We start from the raw sequence: 21,626 nt of genomic DNA on the forward strand, positions 1-21,626 counted from the left end.
CATGTTGCCAGGCATGTGCACTACCATTTTAGTCACTCCACCAGCCCCTGTTTATAACTTATAACTCCATTTGTGGGTGAAATTATACTTGACTATATTTTCTGTAAAAATCACAAACCAGCTAAAAAGGATTTTGGCCACTGACTATAGCATGAATGCATAACATTGAACATATTATATAGTTTGATTAATGACCCATTATAAAACCTGTGCCATTTGGCAAACCCAGTATGTGCAATGATATGTAGACAGTTTCTGGAAGAGTGACAGTAATGCTTATTGTAATCTACATTTTACACTAATCACTTTTGATTCACATTACCAACAGTAAATAATGTACAAGATGTCACCCTAACAATGGAGAAAAATTATAATAAAGTTGAAAATTGTAGATGAGGACTGGTTTGCAATGAGTTCATGACATGGTGAACTCTGCAAAACTCTAGAGAGTGATTAAAGTGCCATTTTTTTCTAAATTCTTATATTTTCTACTTTCCAGAATACCACCCACCCTTAAATTTTTGTATTACTCAACACTCTGTCCTTTTTATTTTTTGACTATACATACTCTTAGGATGATCATATCTACTCATGTGTCAACTACCTCTTTCCCAGAAGTGAAAAAGGGTCTTTGATATAAGTATATTATGATGGTATTTGAACTGTCATACATATCTCAATAATATGATCCAGGAGTAAATTCAAAACAAAATAAAATAAGGAGCAGAGAAAAAGAAAGCATTGGAATTTTTTAAATGCTCAGGATAGGAGATGCCAAGCTGGCAACTACAGGGAGGAAGCAGAAAGCATGCTTCCTAAAGTAAACTCTTGGAGAGACACTGGAGACACACCAGGCAGGAAAAACCACCAAGAAGGGCAAAACTCTGACACTTCCACACCCCCAACCCATGCAAAGCATCCCCATGCCACATTAAACAGAGAAACCAAGAGGGCTCTCATGCTATCAGACACCAGCTCCTAACCTGCTTGGGAGACCACCAGCTCACTGTTGATTAGTACACTCTCTCTCCCTGTTTATTTCTTCAGCTCTGTTTTTTTTGTTTTGTTTTGCTTTGTTTTTTTTTCCTTTTTCTTTACTTTCTTTGCTTTCCATCTCCTCTCACCCTTCCATTCTAGATATCACCATTGTTACTATTACAAGCTAGACAACACTGAATTACATAGAGTACAAGGACAGTAACAGTAGTAAGGGAAATGATGGGAAGATGGAAAAAAGAGGGAAACCATTTTCCCCCAATAATAAATTAGTACAGGAAGCAGAAGGAAATGAAGCAAAAAGATGGCCAGATCCAGACTCCACAAAACAAAGATAAACTATGCCAAAGAACCCAATGAAGGCCACAAGAACACTCTGAAAGCAGAAATACTGCAAGTAATCAATGAGAGTTTTAGAGAGATGATACTGGATATGGTCAACAAAAATATACAGCAGATAGTCAAGAATATCCAAGACAATAAAAATAGAGAATGTGAGAAAGCACAAGAACAAATAAAAGAAACTATAGAAGCACTGTATAAACAGCAAAGTGAAACAAAGAACACAATAAATAAAGAAAAGATCTCAGAATGAAAATAGACAATATTAAAGAGGAAGAGACTCAGAATATGGAAAAACTAAGAAAAAAGAACAAAAGAGAAATTCAAAACAAAATGGAAGGCCAATCCAGTAGACTAGGACAAACAGAAGACAGAATCTCAGAACTTGAAGACAAAATGGTAACTAAAGGAAAAACTGTAGAACTATTAAACAACTCAAGACCTGTGAAAAGAAAGTGCAAGAACTTACTGACTCCATCAAAAGACCAAACCTGAGAATCACAGGCATTGAGGAGAATAGGTGCAAGTGAAAGGAATCCATAACATATTAAACAAAATAACAACAGAAAATGTCCAAAATCTAGAGAATACTATGTCCATACAGGTACAGGAAGCCTCCAGAACACCAAACAGACCTGACCAAAAAAGAACTACCCCACATATATTATCATTAAAACAGCAAGTACAGAGAATAGAGAAAGAATATTGAAGGCTGTAATAGAGAAAAAACAAATACCATACCAAGGTAAACCCATCAAAATCACAGCAGACTTCTCAACAGAATCATTAAAAGTCAGAAGAGTTTGGGGTGATGTCTTCTGGGCATTGAATGAAAATAACTTCAACCCAAGGATACTCTACCCAGCAAAACTATCATTCAAAATAGATGGAGCCACCACCACAAAAGATTCTTCAAGGGTTTCTGCACACAGAAAGTGAAACCCAACATAACCAGGAAAGAGCAGGCAGTACCAAACTACAGGAAAAGAAAAACCAAGAAAGTACAGAGTAACATCGATTTAGCTACACACAATCAAACCCTTAAACAACTAAGATGACTAAATGACAGGAATCACCACATACCTATCAATACTAACACTTAATGTTAACGGACTTAACTCCCTCATCAAAAGGCACCTTTTGACAAACTGTATTAAAAAGGAAGATCCAACAATTTGTTGTTTACAGGAGACCTATCTCATCAATAGAAATAAGCATGGGCTTAGGATGAAAGGCTGGAAGAAGATTTACCAAACAATGATCCCCCAAAATAGGCAATAGTAGCAATACTTATCTTGGACAAAGAGGACTTCAAACCTACATTGATCAAGTGACACAAAGAAGGTCATTCCATACTAGTAAAAAGGGAAATAGACCAAAAGGAAATAACAATTATCAACCTATATGCACCCAATGTCAATGCACTCAATTTCATCAAACACACCCTGAAGGACCTAAAAGCATATACTAACTCCAACACAGTGGTAATGGGAAACTTTAACACCACACTGTCATCAATAGAAAGGTCATCCAAACAAAAAATTAATAAAGAAATCTTAGTTCTAAAACATACCATAGATCAAATGGACCTAGTTGATGTTTACAGAACATTTCCTTCAACTTCTACACAATATACATTTTTCTCAGCAGCCCATGGAACCCTCTCCAAAATAGATCATATCCTAGGGCACAAAGGAAGCCTCTGCAGACATAAGAAAATAGAAATTATACCATGCACTCTATCTGATCAAAATGCAATAAAACTAGAACTCAACAACAAAAATAAATACAAAACACATGCAAACAGCTGGAAAGTGAACAACTTATTGCTTTATGAACAATGGATCATTGATGAAATAAAAGAGGAAATTAAAAGGTTCCTGGAAGTCAATAAAAATGAAAACACAATGTACTGGAACCTATGGGACACAGCAAAAGCAGTCCTGAGAAGAAATTTTATAGCCATGAGTGCACATATTAAAAAGACTGAAAGATCTCAAACCACTGACATAATGATAGATCTCAAACTCCTAGAAAAACAAGAACAAGCAAATCTGAAAAGACATAGAAGGAGAGAAATAATAAAAATAAGAGCTGAAATCAATGAAATAGAAACCAAAAAAAAAATACAAAGAATTAATGAAACAAAAAATTGTTTCTTTGAAAAAATAAACAAGATCAATAGACCCACTGCAAACCTGCTAAAATGAAGAGAGAAAAAACTCAAATCAGTTAAATCAGGAATGCAAAAGGGGAGATAACAAAAAACACCATGGAAGTCCAGGAAATCATCAGAGACTACTTTGAGAATTTATATACAAACGCATTTGAAAATCTTGAAGAAATGGACCTATTTCAAGAAACTTATGACCATTCAAAATTGAACCAAGAGGACATTAATCACCAGAATAGATCTATAACACAAAATGAAATTGAAGCAGCAATCAAGAGTCTCCCAAAAAAGAAAAGTCCAGGACCTGATGGATTCTCTGCTGAATTCTATCAGACTTTTAAAGAAGAACTAATACCAACACTCCTTAAACTGTTCCATGAACTAGAAAGGGAAAGAAAACTACCTAACACATTTTATGAAGCCAATATTACACTTATCCCAAACCAAGCAAAGACATCTCCAAAAAGGAGAACTATAGGCCAATCTCCTTAATGAACATTAATGCAAATATCCTCAATAAAATAATGGCAAACCGAATTGAACAAAACATCAAAAAGATCATTCACCATGACGAAGTAGGCTTCATCCCAGGAATGAATGGTGGTTCAACATAAGAAAATAAAAAAATGTAATACACCACATTAACAGAAGCAAAGATAAAAGCTATTTTATGATATCAATAGATGCAGAAAAGCCTTTTGATAAGTTCCAACACCATTTGATGATAAAAGGTCTAAGAAAACTAACAACAGAAGGAAAGAATATCTACCTTTTAAAATCTATATTACAAACCTACAGCCAGCATATACTTAAGGGTGAAAAACTGAAACCATTCCCTCTAAAATCAGGAATGAGACAAAAATGCCCACTATCCCCACTCCTATTCCACATAGTACTGGAATTCATAGCCAGAGCAACTAGGCAAGAAGAGGGAATAAAAGGAATGCAAATAGGTAAAGAAACTGTCAAAATATCCTTATTTGCAGATGATATGATCTGATATGTTAAAGACCTAAAAAACTCTACTCAAAAACTCCTAGATACCATCAACAGCTATAGCAAGGTAACAGGATATAAAATCAACATAGAAAAATCATTAGCATTTCTATACAGTAATAATGAACAAACTGAGAAAGAATATATGAAAATAATTCCATTTACAATAACCTCAAAAAAAATCAAATACCTAGTAGTAAACTTAACAAAGGAAGTGAATGACCTCTACAAGGAAAACTATAAACTCCTGAAGGAAGAGATTGATGAAGACTATAGAAAGTGGAGAGGTCTCCCAAGCTCATGGATTGATAGAATCAACATAGTAAAAATGGCTATACTACCAAAAGCATCTATATGTTTAATGCAATTCCTATCAAAACCCCAATGACATTCATCAAAGACATTGAAAATTCTACTGTCAAATTTACTTGGAATCGCAAGAGACCATGAATAGCTGAGGCAATCCTCAGCAAAAGAAAAATGCTAGAGGTATCACAATACCGACTTCAAAATATTACAAAGCAATAGCAATAAAACCAGCATGGTACTGTCACAAAACCAGACATGAAGACTAGTGGAGCAAAATAGAAGATCCAGATATGAAAGTACACAACTATAATCAACTTATCTTTGACAAAGATGCTAAAAATATACAATGGAGCAAAGATAGACTCTTCAAACAAAAACTGCTGGGAAAACTGGTTAACAGTCTGCAAAATACTGAAACTAGATCCATGTTTATCACCCTATACCAATATTAACTCAACATGGATCAAGGATCTTAATATCAGACCCCAAACTCTAAAGTTGGTACAGGAAAGTGTAGGAAATACTTTGGAACTAATAGGTATAGGTAAAGACTTTCTCAATGGAACCCAGCAGCTGAGCAACTAAGAGATAGAATAGAAAAATGGGACTTCCTAAAACTAAAAAGCTTCTGCTCAAAAAATGAAATGGTCTCTAAACTGAAGAGACCACCCACAGAGTGGGAGAAAATATTTGCCAGCTACACATCAGACAAAGGACTGATAACCAGAATATATAGGGAACTCAAAAAACTAAACTCTCCCAAAATTAATGAATCAATAAATAAATAAGGACATGAACTAAACAGAATTTTCTCAAAAGAAGAAATTCAAATGGCCAAAAAACATGAAAAAACGCTCACCATCCCCAGCCATTGAGGAAATGCAAATCAAAACCACACTAAGATTCCACTTCACCTCAGTTAGAATAGCCATTATTAGAAACAGCACCAACAACAAGTGTTGGCGAGGATGTGGGGAAAATGGAACCCTTATACACTGCTGGTGGGAATGCCAACTAGTACAACTACTCTGGAAAAAAATTTGGAGGCTTCTTAAAAATCTAAACATAGATCTGTCATATAATCCAGCAATACCACTCTTGGGGATATACCCAAAGGAAAGCAACACAAATTACTCCAAAGTACTTGCACACCCATGTTTATTGCAGTGCTATTCACAATAGCCAAATTATGGAAACAGCAAGGTGCCCCATTATTGATGAATGGATTAAGAAAATGTGTTACTTATGCACAATGGAATACTACTCATCCATGAAGAAGAATTAAATCTTATCATTTGCAAGTAAATGGATGGAAACTGGAGAACATCATCTTGAGCGAGGTTAGCCAGGCCCAGAAGGCCAAAAGTCGCATGTTCTCCCTCATATGCGGACTTTAGATCAAGGGCAAACACAACAAGTGGATTGGACTTTGATCACATGATGAGGCAAGAGCACACAAGGGAGGTATGAGGATAGGCAAGAAACCCAAAAAAGCAAGATAGGATTTGATGTCCTCAATGCAAAGGAACTGATGCAGAAACTTTAAAGTGACAGAGGCCAATAGGAACTAGGCAAAAGGTTAGTTTGGGAAGAATTAATTTAGAATATAACACATATGTACAGAAAAGCAATGCGTGTAAATTCCCTGTATAGCTATCCTTATCTCAACTAGCACAAACCCTTGTTCCTTCCTGTTATTGCTTATATTCTCTCTTCAACAAAATTAGAGATAAGGGGAAAATAGTTTCTGCCTGGTAGCAAGGGCATGAGGGGGAGAGGGAGGGAGCAAGGGGAAGGGGGGAGAAATGACACAAACATTGCATGCATGTATGAATAAAAGAAATTTTAAAAAATGCTCAGGATAGCTTTATATTACACTGAGAACAAATAGCTCGACTGTTAATCATAGTACAAACAGAATTACCACCTAAAAAATACTAAAGAAAAGAAAATACATTAATCTAGGGAAAACACAATTGAATGAACATTGGAGAGATTATTCTGTGTTATCAATACAATTTTGTTTTTCTTTTTTTTCTTATAGAGAAGGCTGACATAATGGAAATAAAGAAATAGTTAAGTGTTTGCAGCAATAAAGCTGCAGTCTAGATCAGGGATATAGAAAAAGGCTTGAGTTCATTGAATGCTTTTGAGAAATATTCAGGTAACAGATAAAATAGGCTTGAATGTTGTGCTATTCATGTGAGAAGAAAAACCATGCTCAGATTCCAAGGATGAATAAATAGAGTGTTCCTCAAGGGTCATCAGCAGAGCTTCCTGCATACTGAGTTTGTCAGACTGTGAATTCTTCAAGTCAAGGTTTACATCAGGTAATTATAATAGGTGCATCTGAAGCATGTGAGAGAGTTCTGGGAATACTACACTCTTATGAAGCATCACTCGGGAAGAAATACATAGAGAAGAATCAAGTTCTTTCCTTGGAATAGGCACCAAAAAACAGTAAAATATAATGGATTGCTAGAGAATCTTATAATAAGAAACTAAGGGAAAGGGAAAGACAAGAGAGGGGTATTTTTCTCAGATTTTCCTCACTGTCACAAAATACCCGAGAAAACAACTTAGGGAAGGAAAGATTTATTATGACACCTGCTTTCAGAGGCTTCAGTCCATGGTCAGCTGGATCCATTGCTATTAGACCTGTGGCACACAGAAGCATCATGGGAAAAGGGCATAGTGGAGGAATGTTGTTTACCTCATTATTGTCAGGAAGCCAAGAAAGAGACAGGAAGGGACCAGGCACAAAATACGTCTTTGAAAGACATGCCCCCAGTGATCTACTTCTTCCAACCAAAACTCACCTCCTAGCAGTTCATTCAGTTCTGAACTCATCAATACATTAATGCATCAGTGAATTAGCACACTCTTGAACCCATCACCTCTTAATAGCACTGTCAGCTGGAACTAACTCTTCAACACTTGATCCTTTTGAAGGATATTCCTTACCTGAACCATAGCAGGAAAAGGACACAATCACATTTATTAACTCATTTTCTCTTATAGGTTACTACAGAGTGGATGTATGCCTTTACTGATCCTCTGTCTCATCCACTCAGTGGTTGCAATATCTACTTGTCTCTGGTTAACACAAATTTTCTCACCTCCATCTCCTTAATCTGTAGTGAATTAAAGACCACACCCTATCCCTTATTGTTTTTTATATTCTCTCATACTATTGCAAAGAGTCTCACATCAAGTTCCTTATGTTTCCACATTCATTTGTGTTATGTAATCCTTGGCAGTATCCAACCACATTCATTAATCTTAATATATTCATGGGATGATGTTAGAAGGAAGCATATGAGATAACAGAGAGAGGAAACAGAATGTGCCTAGATGGAAATTTAAAAATCTGGTTCTATCATTACATTTAGGTAAAAGGGGGATAGATTATTATTTTAAAATTCATTAACAAGATGAAAGGAGGAATGGAAATATGGATAAGGCTGGGGTTTTTAGCAGTCATGTAGAAGAATTATTAGGTGGCGAGCTCAGAAAATTGTTTATTTTTTGTGTGTGACAGGGAAAATAATGTGTATAACAACTCAAGGAGATTATGAAATGTTTTGCATTTAAATGAATACATATTTTCCTTATGTTTATTGTAAAAATGTTCTTCTTATCTTATAGTAGCTGTTACTACTTTGACTGGAGTTACCATCTATCTAAAGCCAGAATCAAAGGTCACTATTTTTGCTTTGTTTGCTTTTGCTTTGTTTTGTTTTGAGATGGTCTCATATCTATCCCTGTCTAACCTGGAATTCACCATGTAACTCAGGAGAACAATGAAGTCAAGGTCTTCCTGCCTCAGTCTCTTAATTGCTAGGATTACAGGTACACAGATACACACATAGCCCAGAGATCATTTTTGAGACTAAGAATGGAGAATTTCAGAAATCATTACTCTGACTCTGTTTGGAATTGAAACAATGAGTGAAATGTGATACATAATTGTTGACAAATAGTACTCAATTAAGGAGAAGAAAGAGTTTGCTGAACTATCAAAATGAAGAATCAGAAAGATAATAAGGAAAACTACAAAAGATATGGCAGAGATGTGGCCGCTAATATATCTGGACCAACTGCTATTTTTCTAATCCCATGGTTTGCTACTTGAGCCAATTATTTTCTCATAGCATCAATGCTTGTTATACTGGGGTTTTGTCTAATTTTTCCAAAAGTAGCTACAGTTATAAAAAGTTAGGCAGAGTTGAAATGTATTTGATAGTATAGATCATAAATTTCTTGACATTAGTATTCAAATTTCTGTGATTTTTCTCTATCAGTATTCAGTATGCAAAAGTAGCATGTAAAAAAGAGATTTGAATTCACTCAGAATTGAAGAAATAGATTAAAAATGACAGGCTCTTTACCACTGACTAATAAAGGGGAGGTAGTCAACGTTTCAATGGTATAGAAAAGGAGGGCTGCTTTGGAAGTCTGTTATGAATACATTGTAATCACAATGGAATAGGTTTAAATGAAAAATTAAAATGTGTGTTCAATAAACAATACAGGAAAGGTTACTTGTATAAAGGATATGTCTTGGTATGTTTGGACTATTGTAACAAAAGTATTATAAATTCAGTTGTTTATATTCAACAAAATTTTATTCTTCAATTTCAAGCTCAAGGTAGCATCAGATTTGGTGTTTGGTGGAGACCAGCTTCTTCAGAAATATCCATTTTCTTTTTGCAACCTCACATGGCAGAAAGGACATGTCTGTCTCTTTTCATTTGTGTTTCCTCTCTCATAATTTAATCACAGCTGACAGAATGATTCAAGTGGTAGAGTACCTGCCTAGCAAGTATGAAGCCCTCAGTTTAAACCCAGGATTGCCAAAAAAAAGACATTTCTTTAAAATTAATAATGTAATGACAAACCAATAGCCATAGTTCCAAATGGTCCCACATTAAACCATATGGTTTAACATATGATTAAGTTTGGAGGAGCAATCATTCAGTCTATAGTAAGGTTCAATGGCAAGTTTTGGGAAAATACTCCACAGGGGAAGACTGGTTCAAGAGAAAAACATCACAGAGTATAAAGAGATAGGTAATATAGCACATTTATATTTTAATATTATTCATATTCTTCTAATAGCTGACATTTTGTGAATTTAGGAAGGCACACAAACATGCACTTGCACACACACAGACAAAAATTAATCCTGAGGTTCCTGACAACCATGGACTATCATATGATAAACCATTCCTTAGAAGACAATTATAAGCTATGAAAAAATTATTAAAACAAATTGAAAACACTAAAGAGTGACTAAAGCAGGAAGGAAATTGAGAATACTCAATTTTTGAAAAAGATAGCAATGTTGGACCAAACAAGGTTTACATGGCTTTTCACCTAAGACTACCTTAAGTATGCAGTGCTTGAGTAGTACCAGTAAGAAAAAAGACATAGATGAAAAGTAAAAGGAGAGTATGAGCATCCTTTAAATAGATAAAATATTGAAGCAAATGAGGGGAATCCATGTCAGGAGGAAATCATAGCTGGACAATTACTGGCTTGTTTTTTTTTTTTTTCTTATGGCACTGGGGCTTGAACTCAGGGCCTCACCCTTGCTAGGCAGGGGTTCTTACCACTTGAGCCACTCACTCCACCAGCAAGATTACTGGCTTGTAATAACATTTCCACAAATCTTTTATTAATGCCTAAATAATAAACAATTGGTAAACTCAAACTTTCCCATGAAAGTAACCCATGAAAGCAGAGTGAGAGTTTGGCATTTGAGTTCAGCCATGTTGATATCTTTCTATAATGAATAGTGTAACTATTTAGAAAGAGGAAAAAGAACTCAAAGTTAATAACATATCAGGCACAATGTCAAGGATATGATTAACTATTGTAACAGAGACTTTTCCTCAGAACACTTCACCATATTAAGACTACTAGAAATAAACACAAGGAAAAGTTCCACAACATAACATTTTTCTAGGAAATTGAAAGTGACCCAGAAAGCACAGACATCAAAAGTAAAATCAGACAAATGGGATGCTATCAAACTTAAAAGATTCTACACAGAAATGAAAATAATCAGAGTGAAAACACAATCCACAGAACAAGATAAAATATTTTTGAGGAATATATTTGTAAGAGGTTAATACCCAAAATATGTAAGCAACTCACATTGAATAACAAGAATGTAAATAACATGAATAACAATGAACAAAATGGTGGGGCTCTCTGGAATAGTGCTTACCTGGCATGTGCAAAGCTGTAAATTCAATCTCCAGCACTACAAATGTCTTGAACAGACATTTTTCAAAATTAGTCATACAAATGGAGAATGATACATGAAAAAAATGCTCAGCATTACAGTTAGTCAGTAAAATGCAATGAGATATCACCTCATTCCAGTAAGAACGCCTCTTATCAAAAAGAATAATGGTAAAAAGTGCTGGTGAGGATGTAAAGAAAAGAAAAACCTCAAACACTGTTTGTAGCTATATAAACTAATAGTGCACATATGGAAAGCAGAATGGATGTGCCTCAAAAAATTAAAAGTAGGATTACCATATGCTCTCACAATCTCACACTGAGTATATATCCACAGAAAACAAAATCAGTTGTGCTCAAGAGACAGCTGGAGCCCCATGTCCATTCTAGCACTATTCACAATAAAAAGTAAAAGAGTTAATGTAGGAAACATCCTCCCAAAGACTTGTGTTAAAGTCTTGATCTCCAATTTTACAGTGTTCAGAAGTGGGCCCTTAGGATGTGATTGGGCAATGCAGACTATAATTTCATCAACTGATTAATTCATTGATGAGTTCATGGTTGAATGGACTACTTAGAGGTAGATGTGTTAGAGGGGGGTCTTGCAAGTTAAATTTTGTCCCTGGTATCTTATGCTTTCTCTGCTTCCTGGACACCAGATGTAGAGCAACCTCTTCTGACTCATGATATTACCACCATGACATCTTTCCACACAGGCATAAAAGTCTATGTTGAGCATAGACTAAAACCTCTGAAATTGTGAGCCCAAATGAACCTTTCCTCCTTTTTGATTGTTTTTCGTGGGTGTTTTTTCACATCAGTGAAAAGCTGACTAACACAAAATGAAAAAAAAAAAACTGTCCATCAACTAATGAAGAAAGAAAGTATAGTACATTTGAACAATGGAATAAAGTTCAGTCAAAAAAATAAGAAGACCCTGATATTTCCAACCTGACAATCTCGATGGAACTGTAGATCATTATAACAAATAAACAAGACCAGGCACAGAAAGACTAATGCCACCTGATTTCACCCATATGTAGAGTTTTTAAAAGTTAATTTCATAGAAGTTGAAAGTAGAATATTTAACATATCTTACCTCATTTATGTATACCTTGATTCATAAAAATTTACTATTAAGGATTAAAAGTTTTCTTATTATACCAGTGTAATTATTAATGGACTTAACCTAAAACTTACAGTGTTTTAAAATACAATCTTAATGCAGACATAATTAGGGTGAAATTAAACTATGAAGTCATTCTTTCTTTGTTTTGACATTATTTTATCTTTATGTCTCTATTTTATTCCTACATTTTGTATGCTAAGTTAATCTCATAAGTTTAACTTTTATGTTCAAAATTCAGAATAATGTAACATAGGAAGGTATATTACACTTTCTTATCTATGATTTTTATAAAATTTAGGGTAAGATTGCAGAAAGCAAAATTCAGCAATAATATGATTTAACAAACTTAATCATATGTTAAACCATATGTTCAGAACTCCAGAACAAATAGCAAGAACATACACAGTGAAGGAAGAGTTGTTGTCAGGAGAAGTGTGACCAAAAATGTCTTGAATGAGACAATCAAAGAAGCTTTTTAAAAGACATGCTTAGAGAAAATGTATTCCTAATAGTCCAATTAGAGAATTACATGGTCTTTAATAAAAGGTTATAAATTAAAAAAAACAAGGATCCAATATAGTGAATAGAGGGAGGAAGCAGATAGTGTGAGCTCTGTAAAACAAAAATTTTGCTGAGATGCTGGAGCCACAATGGGCAGAAGAAAAACCACGAAGAAGAAGCAAAACTCTGAAAACCTGAACCTCCAGCCCGTACAAAGCTTCTCCACACCACGTTACACTGAGAAAAAAAGGAGGGCTCCTGCACCACTAGACACCAGCTCCAATCCTGCTTGGGAGACACAGACCAATAGGTGAGCAAACAAGTGGCACTTGGTATTCCCACAGCTACCCCTGGGATAAACCAGCATAGCCCCCTGGACAGACTGAACCCCATCCCACAAAAAAAATGGTTAATAAACGGGGAACTGAAAAGACACATAGCAGAGGGGGAAGGGTACACTCAGTGCAGTGGAAAAGGGGGGACCTGCAAGGAGCTGAACTCCATGCAAACTTTCAGTAAACAAAGCCTGGAAAAGTAGACAGGCTGAGAGTAGGCTAGTGATGAGCTGCTGCCTGAAATAAGACAGAGAGCAGCCCACAAAGCTCACTTTCTGATCCAATCACCTGACGAGGCTATGACACAGCTACTGTTTAAATACCAACACTAGGACTGGATGCTGAAGGAGTAACACCAGAACTACTAAGACTGAAATTGTATTGTTCCTGAACATGGAATTTTTTTTTCTATCTCTCTGAGTGTTTGTTTGTTCACTGTATGTTTGTTCACCTTCTCTCCCTGATGATTTCTTTGGTTCTCTATATTTTTCTCTTTCTTTTCCTTTTTTATCTTTCTTGGTTACATTTGTTTTACTATTGTAAATTAGCTAACAATAAATTGCACACAGACCAGAGAAAGAACCAACACCAAGTGGAATGATGGGAAAATAAAAACAGGATGGCAACCATGCTCCCCCTAAAAAATAAATTAGTACAGGATGCAGAGGGAAATGAAGAAAACAGATACCCAGTTCCAGACTCCAACAAAACAAAGACAGACTATCCCAAGGAACCAAACAAAGCCCACAAGAACATCCTGAAGAAAAATCCTGAAAATCACTTAGAATTTCATGGAGATATTACTAGACAAGGTCAACCAAAATGTATAAGAGGCACTCAAGAAATTCCAAGAAAATAAAAATAAAGAATATGAGAAGACACAAAAATAAATAAAGGCACTCATAGGAACCCTAAATAAACACCAGAGTGAAACAGAGAACACCACAAATAGAGACATAAATGAGTTAAGGAAAAAAATTAGCAATATTAAAGAGGAAGTTAGCCATGGTGTGGGAAACCTCAGAAAAAAAAGAATGAAACACATACACAAAATAAAATGCAGGGGCACTCCAGCGAACTAGAACAAACAGAAGACAGAATCTCAGAACTTGAAGATGAAATGTAAATTAAAGGAAAAACTGAAGAACTATTACTCAAATAATTCAAAAACTGTGAAAGGGATATACAAGAACTCACCAACTCCATCAAAAGACCAAACCTGAGAATCATGGGCATTGAAGAAGGAGAACAGGTGCAAGCCAAAGGATTTCATAACATAGTCAACAAAATAATAACAGAAAATTTCCTAAGTATAGAGAAAACTATGCCCATTGAGGTAGAGAAAGCCTCCAGGACACCAAACAGACTTGATCAAAATAGAACTAACCCATGACATATTACCATTAAAACAACAAGCACAGAGAATAGAGAAAGAACACTGAAGGCTGTAAAAGAGAAAAAAGAAGTAACTTATAAAGATAAACTCATCAAAATCACATCAGATTTCTCAACAGAAACCTTAAAAGAAGAACATGGAGTGAGGTATTCTGGGCACTGAATGAAAATAGCTTCTACCCTAGGACACTCTACCCATCAAAACTATCACTTACAATAGATGGAGCAATAAAGTTTTCCATGATAAGCAGAAACTAAAACAATATATGACCACCAAGCCATGACTGCAAAGATTCTTCAAGGAATTCTGCACACAGAAAATGAAAGCAAGCAAAACCAAGAAAGGACAGGCAGTACCAAACAACAGGAGAAATAAAGAAAAGAAAGTAGAGAGCAACATTGATTCAGCTGCACACAATCAAACCCTTAAATAACAAAGACAATTAAATAACAAGAATTACCACATACCTATCAATACTAACACTGAGTGTTAATGGACTTAATTCCCCTATTAAAAGACACCGTTTGGAAAACTGGATTAAAAACGAAGATCTAACAATTTGTTGCTACAGGGACTCATCTCATCAACAGAAACAAACACTGCCTTAGGGTGAAAGGCTGCAAGATTTGCCAAGACAATGGTCCCTGAAAAGAGTCAGGAGTTGCCATACTTATCTCAGACAAAGTGGACTTCAAACCTACCTTAATCAAATGAGATAAAGAGGACACTCCATACTAATAAAAGACAAAATACAACAAAAGGAAATAACAATTATCACCCTATATGCACCCAAAGTCAATGCACCCAATTTCATCAAACATACACTGAAAGACCTAAAAACATAAAAACTCCAACACAGTGGTAGTGGGAGACTTCAATACCCCCTATCACAAATAGGTAGTACATCAAAGCAAAAAAAATCAATGAAGAAATCTTAGCTCTAAATCACACCATAGATCAAATGCACCAAGCTGATATCTACAGAATATTTCATCCAACTTCTGACAATATACTTTCCTGTCAGCAGCCCATGGAGCCTTCTCCAAAATTGATCATATCTTCAGGAACAAAGCAAGCCTCAGCAAAAATAAGAATATAGAAACAATCCCATGCATTATATCTGATCACAATGCATTAAAACTAGAACTCAACAACAAAAACAACAGTACAAAACATGCAAACAATTGGAAGCTTAGCAACACATTGCACAATGGTCAATGGGTCATTGATGAAATAAAAAAGGAAATTAAGGGGTTCCTATAAATTATTGAAAATGAAAACATGACCTACCGGAACCTATGGGACACAGCAAAGGCTGTCTTAAGAGGAAAGTTAATAGCCATGAGTCTATATATTAAAAGGACAGAAAGATCTTAAACCAATGATTTAATGCTTCATCTCAAACTCCTAGAAAAACAAGCAGAAGGAGAGAAATAATAAAAATAAGAGCCCAAATCAATGAAATAGGAACAATGAAAACCATTCAAAGAATCCATGAAACAAAAAGTTGGTTCTTTGAAAAAATAAATCAGGTTGACAGACACCTGGCAAACCTGACTAAAATGAGGAGAAAAAAAAAAAACAACCACATCTGTAAAATCAGAACTGCAAAAGGGAGAGATAACCACAAACACCATGGAAATCAAGGAAATCATCAGAGACTACTTCAAGAACCTATAGTCTAATAACTTTCAAAATCTTGAAGAAATGGACCTATTTCAAGAAACTTATGACCATCTAAAATTGAACCAAAAGGACATTAATCACCTGAATAGATCTATAACACAAAGTGAAATTGAGGAAGCAATAAACAGTCTCCCAAAAAATAAATCCAGGACCTGATGGATTCTCTGCTGAATTCTATCAGACCTTTAAAGGACTAATACCAACCATCCTTAAACAGTTCCATGAGAAAGAAAAGGAAGGAAAACTGCATGACTCATTTTATGAAGCTAATATTGCACTCATCCCAAAATCAGGCAAAGACACCTCCAAAATGGAGAACGACTGGCAAATCTCCTTAATGAACATTGATGCAAAAATTATCAATAAAATAATTGCAAAACAAATCCTACAATACATCAGAAAGATCATTCACCACGACCAGTAGGCTTCATCCTGGGGATGAACATATGTAAATCTATAAATGCAATACAGTACATTAATAATAGCAAGGACAAAAACCACCTGATCAATAGATGCAGTAAAATCCTTCAATAAGATCCAGCACCAATTCATGATAAAAGCTCTAAGAAAAGTAGGAATAGAAGGAAAGTACCTCAACATTGTAAAGGCTATATATGACAAACCTAGAGCAAACATCATACTTACTGGTGAAAAACTAAAAACATTTCCCCTAAAATCAGGAACAAGACAAGGGTGACCACTATTCCCTTTCCTATTCAACATAGTACTGGAATTCCTAGCCAGAGCAATTAGGCAAGAAGAAGAAATAAAAGGAATACAAATAGTTAAAGAAACTGTCAAAATATCCCCATATGTAGATGATATGATCCTATACCTTAAAGTCTCCAAAAAATCTCTAACCAAAAACTCCTAGACACCATGAATAGCTACAGGAAGATGGCAGGATACAAAATCAACTTACAAAAATCATTAGCTTTTCTATACACCAATAATGAACAAACTGAGAAAGAATACATGGAAACAATTCCATTTATAATAGCCTCAAAAAAAAAAAAGAAATTCCTTGGAGTAAACTTAACAAAGGATGTAAATGACTTTTACAAGGAGAACTATAAACCCATTAAGATAGAAATCAAGGAATACTAAAAAAAGTGGATAGATCTCCCATGCTTATGGATTAGTAGAATCAACATAATAAAAATGGCTATACTACCCAAAGCAATCTACAAGTTTAATGAAATTCCCATCAAAATACCCATGACATTCATCACAGAGACTGAAAAATCTATGCTAAAATTCATTTGGAAACACAAGAGACTTTGAATAGCCAAAGCAATACTCAGCAAAAAGAACAATGCTGTAGGTATCACAACACCCAAATTCAAAGTAGTTTACAAAGCAATAGCAATAAAAACAACATGGCACTGGCATGTTACTTTCTCCTTTAATTTATATTATTTTTCATATTTGAGAATTGCTCCAGTAAGAGAGATAAGCCATCTCCAAGAAAACTTGTGTAATACTTTTATTTATTTATTTATATTTTATAAAATAAATATTAGTGCTCATACTTTTAAAAAATAAAGTTTGAGTGATATTGCCTTAGAGATGGATATAGGAAAGAATGAAGATATGTAACTTTGAGTTCAATCTACTTACTAGTTCTGAACCAATCAATCATCTGTGCTTAGTTTCCAAAATATGTAAGTGTAAACTTTGTACTCAATATCATAGGATAATGGTGAGCTGAAATAAGTTGATGTATTTGAAACATTAGGAAAAGTACTTGACATTCACTGAAAGTCATGTAGAATGTGTTCAATGGAGAAAATGTTCCCTAAACACTGATCCTAAACACTTTGGGATTAGCATGGTGTCCAATGTAAGGAGGTTGTGTCTTAGAAAAATATTGTTAAATATATTACTTCCAAGAGAATTCCAATAGTGATAATGAACCAGAAAAATTAAAAAAATAGGAGGGATTACCTGATTGTGCAGTACTAGTCGCATCAGGCAAGTAACTCTTAGCTTTGTTCTGTCATGCTGACTTCTCTGATCATGTTGAATCTGCCCACTCACTATCATTATTGCCACCCAACGTGCTCCCCATCCTACTTCTCCCACCTTCAGCCAGAATGTGATCACTACATTTGAGTATGATAGATGTTCAGAGCACATTAAGATTTCTACCAATGCCCAGTTTTTTTCTATACTCCTTGTTAGAAATAACTTTTCTGAAAGTGATTTTGAAGCTTGTAACACACACACACACACACACACACACACATGCATAAGTTATCTAAAGATACATACACACATATATATGACAGGCATTAGATGCAGTACATTGTAATGACATCTGAAATCACCATTTTCTCTAGTTCCAGGACATTACAAATAACATCCATTACATAATGACCCAAGAACTTTTTTCTTATTCTTCCAAATCCACCACACTTAGATTATGCTAAAATTTCCTGGGAAATCCACCATTGCTCTGTGCATTCTTTCAAGTTTAGACAGGATCTTATCTTCAAAGCTATTTACTTATGTTGTAAGAGGTATTCACATAGTTGGCAAAAATTCTTTCTATTCAGCATGTTTAAAACAAATGATATGTAAAGGAAATCACATTTAATAGGGATATACATATATATATATATATATATATATATATATATATATAAAATGAAAATTTAAACAATTATTTCTATGTTACTTTCTTAGCATGTTTGTAGTTTGTATTTTCCAATTAACTTTATTCCTGCTCAAGTAGTGTCATTCTTACTTCATCAGAATTTACTTTTGATTAAAAGCATAAGATCCTTATACACCCATGAAATTACAAAGTACCATCTCAAACAGATAAGATTTAGTTTCAGTCTCAACTTCCTGAAATTACTTACTTTTATTGGAGACTGATATTGTAAAAATGTATATTACATTATTACTATTTCATAGAGAAAAAGTATTAATGGACTGTATTTAAACCTCATTTCAGGTTTATCCCTTATCTATTTTTCCTCTTACATTTTCTGATAGTTTTCATACTTTGTCTGAATAATAATACTGTAGCTACTTTTTTTACTTGTGATTAAAATTTCCTACCTGGAAGGTAGAATGAACTGTGAGGAAAAGTATAAATAGGTACAGAAAGGGTTTAAGAGAGCATCACAAAAATATGAGCATTTCTATAGCCAGTCTTCAAGGACCAAAGAAACATTAGTAGGTGATCCAGTATAAAAAACTGACTGTGGTACACTGAAATTTTACTTGAATCTGTTTATGAAAATTCAGTGGACTGTATTCATTTGCCAATAAATTAGCCTTAATAAAAATTATCAAGGAATAGAAGGCAATGTTAAATGTGGTGCATATGACCCACAGAGCCTTAAATTATTCTAAGCATGTATTTGTGGAGGAGATGAAGGCTATCTCAATGACTTAACTCATCAGTTCAGTTATTTTTGTTCCTTAATGAAGATCCATTCTTTTTCCTGGAAGAACATTGCTTAGATTAATCAGCTCTCATTCCTTTCTACGAATTTTATCAAAATTACTTCTTACTTGCATTCCAGAGAATCAGTGAGTGATTCCAAAGGCAAATTAACAATGATCCTTAATATATGTCAAATAAGATAGCTACATGGCATCATCAGTGCTTTCATTCTGAATGCCCTTCCCAAATCTGTAACATCCAATGAATATTAACAATGACCAAAAAGCATATAGGTTTTGCCATTAGAGAGGTTTAGCTTAAAAATACAAATAGGCCTTTTAATAGATTTCCAATTTGGATGAGTTACTTTAAATATATTGAAATATAATTGAAATATATTTGAGGATTCAATGAAATTATATAATAATTTTACCTGCATAAATTCTGTGACACATGGGCTTTAAGACTAGCTATATCAATTATTTTATTTTCCTTTTGATTGAAATTAATTCCCAGGTTTGGGAAGGATATTTGTAGTGATATGTTTATTAAATGTATGATTTAGTGCAGTGGCTAAAAACTTTCATACTTAACTTACTTATCCTTTATCACACAATTACAAAATCTTCATCTTTATTCCCAAATGAGACATTGAAATTCAGAGATTAACTTCCACTAACTCATAAAGCTGGAAAATGATATGTATAATCTCAGAGTACTTAAAATTAAAGTATGTTCCTGAGCTACCAGCTTGCAGGCTCTGCTGAGCTTCTCTAGCTGTAATCTTTCCTTTTTCTCTAATAAATCCTACTTTATATACCAAAAATAAATAAATAAATAATGTTCCCTTTAACACAGTTCTACATAGCATGTATTTGATTAGAAACACAAAGACACAGAGACAATAATTTCCTGCTTTTAATCAACATAAAATGAGTGAATTGATATCATAAAACAAAACATGTTAACAATTTTATAAAATTTAATTTCAAGTTGTATTTTAATAAATCCTAATTAATATGATAGAATTAATCTCATTTAATTAATTTTGATTAACATTTGAACTGTGTAGTTATGAATGAAAGTTGAAACTTGAGAGTTCTACTGCTTTCTGTATGTTCCACTTTCATTTTCACACAGTTTCACTAACACTCAGGTTAGAATGCTGAAAACATCAGCCAATGCCATTGCTGTAATCCAGGCAAAATAGCATTTCTTAAAAAGTTCCCTCTGTTCCACTAAACTAGTTTATTTCTTATTGTTAATGATTTTGCTTTCATCTTCCCATTTTACACAGTGTAGATATATTTCTTTGACTGTGGAGAATGGGGAAGAAGCAAAAATAGAAAATAGAAAATTATCAGAAGTTGTTTAAAAAATGTTTGCTATGTTTTCTACATAGATTTATTGGCTCAAGGGGATCAATTCAGTGAATCAAAATTGCCAAAAGAGGAATATACACAAAACAGAGAGGAATATAAAACACAATATACATAAACATTAAAATTGGAAAGGAAGCTTGGGGGACTGTGCCCAGTGAGAGACAGAACAAAATAATGACAAACAAATAACAACACTGTATGAAGGTTGTTTCCCTTTGGCATCCTTTTTTGAGACAGACATAGTGACCTAATATAGAAGTTTAATTCCTAATACTTAAAGTGCACAATGCTTCATAATATTTTCAAACTGGGAATCTACTGCATTGAACCAAAACATACATTGACTGCATTATGGCTAGTCTGCCTCCTTCAAGAAGTTTTACTTCCATAATGCTGCTTAAGCTTGATACTTTCTCCCACACAATCTATCCCATACAACAGCAATGAAATAAGAAGCGTTTCTTCTTTTTACTAAGTAATGTTGTAATTTATAGGTCAACACATTATTATTAATCAGTACCTTTCATGAAAAATTAATTATATAGTGCTGCTCATATAAGACAGTGTGACTGAAAAACACCAATAAAATGTGTAGGACCTTAGCAAAATCAGGTAAAATATAAAAGTAGAGCAAAGACTTCTTTTTTGCTTTTTAAATTAGGCTACTGTATTAGGTCAATGACTTTAGTCAAGTCAGTGAACTTTTCTGAGAATCAAGTTACTCATTTA

The sequence above is a fragment of the Castor canadensis genome, chromosome 8, assembly GCF_047511655.1.
Source record: "Castor canadensis chromosome 8, mCasCan1.hap1v2, whole genome shotgun sequence".
Lineage (NCBI taxonomy): Eukaryota > Metazoa > Chordata > Mammalia > Rodentia > Castoridae > Castor > Castor canadensis.